Below are 2,043 nucleotides of genomic sequence, written 5' to 3'. Positions count from 1 at the left end.
ATATATCAGGAGCTACACATTAATAATGAACTGATGAAAAATAAATGAATAAAGCAAACTCCACAAACAAAAGTATCAAAAGTACTGAGGAATAAATTTAAACAAGACAATAATACACTAGAACAATTTAAGCAAGGAGGTAGTTGTATTTAAAACTATAGAAGAGTAATGAAAGAAATGGAAGAAGACACTAATAAATGGAAAGGTAATCTTACCTAGAACTCCAATTCTAGAAGTCCATCCAAAAGAAATGAAAACACATATTCACTCAACAATGTGTATGTGACTATTCATAACAGCATTGTGGATAAAAGCCCGAACTAGAAAAAATCCAAATACTCATTAACTCATTAACTCATCAACTGGTAAATCAATAATGAAATGTGATACCTTTGTGCAAAAAAAATACTATTTATTTTTTTTTAAAAAGTGAACTATCACCACATACTACTAACTTCTATGTATTTGTTTATTTTCGGGTTTGCTAGGGTCTGAACCCAGATCTTTACACATGTTAGGCAATTGTTCTATATTCTCAGTCCAAGGATTATTTTCAGAAAACATCCTAAGTAAATGAAGCCAGCTGCAAGAAAGAGAGACATCATATGTAGGGACTAAAGTTCAACATATCAATACTTGATGAAAAATACCTGTTCCATATTATGCCTAAGATGTTTGATATGCAGACAGATAGTGAGGTTAAGCTTAACAGCCTAAGTTGTTTGATAATAACAATAAGCTTGTCTTCTGGATGGTTAACAACCTAAGTTTGCAGACCAAAATTAGAGAAAAAGGAGGGCTGCAAGGAAAGCCACCATTTTGACCCTAACCTGCCAAGGTCAATTAAGACTCAGGACATATGAGAACTTGTACTGTAACGTCATATAACTTGGTAGTGTCCCAAATTTTCTGATCAAGGAGATTGTGGGGCCAAAGAAGAAAGTGATTGATGGTGTAGAGTGTGCCTAAGGAGAGTCACATGGAGAGAAAACATTCTCTCAGCCTTTCACAAAGAGCACATTGGCCAAGCAATGGCCGTGACTCATCCACATGGCTGACACTGAGAAAGGTTCTACAATCTGAGGTACAGGATCTCAGGACAAATCCTGAGAGGATTTCACTGACCTTATCAGAGCCAAAAGCTACAACTCTTGTTGCACAGGTCCTGCTTTACCTTGGTCTTAACCATCCAGTAGGAAAGTATAAAAAAGAAATATAAGAAGTAAAGCCATGCTATTATGTTGAGCTGTTGGGGACTCGGGTCAACAATTTCTGACATTGCCAGTTAAGCGGAAGACCCAATACTATTATGGGCTACTGGACTCTTTTAGAATATTTTGCTGAGTTTACACACCTATAATATTCAAATAACGGAACTTAGAAAAAAAGGGGTATACAGATGAATGTCCATTTTGTATCTGTGTATTCAAAGTGGTTGGGATAGATATATAGTTGCATTCTCTTAATGAATAGAATGATTTGTTCTAATGGTGTTTGTAAATAGGATCTCAAGTCCGCATCTTGTACAGCAATTAACCACTAAGAAGAATGTATGCAGTGTGTTAATTATTGAAACTATCCTACCGATTTGATTTGAAACTGTCTCATTGCTATTTGTTTATCAATAAAATTATATCAAAAAAAGCAAAACAAAAAAATGGTAAATATATGTCTAACTTTATTTTAAAAAAAGAAAAAGCCTACTATATATTTAACTTATACAAAATTTTGAGGTATGACAAATTCATAGAGAAAGAAAAGAAACCTATGATTTATTATCCATGTAAATATAAGAGGAAATTGAAAAATGGGGACAAGAAAATTTTGGGTAATAATGTTAAAACTTGATTGTGTTATTTTATTTTTCCATTAATTTACTAAATATACAAACATTTTTTTTCCTCACAGTTTATTGTATTATAAGAAATAAACTATGTTGTACTACAAATCTACCTAGATCTAAAGCAAAGACAGCAAGGAATGTTTAGAAAGACTTTTTTCACTTTTTACAATGTTTATCTTAACCAAGTTTAGAATGTAATC

Source organism: Octodon degus, unplaced genomic scaffold (assembly GCF_000260255.1).
Source record: "Octodon degus isolate 3935 unplaced genomic scaffold, OctDeg1.0 scaffold00127, whole genome shotgun sequence".
Lineage (NCBI taxonomy): Eukaryota > Metazoa > Chordata > Mammalia > Rodentia > Octodontidae > Octodon > Octodon degus.
This window is presented reverse-complemented; position numbering follows the sequence as displayed.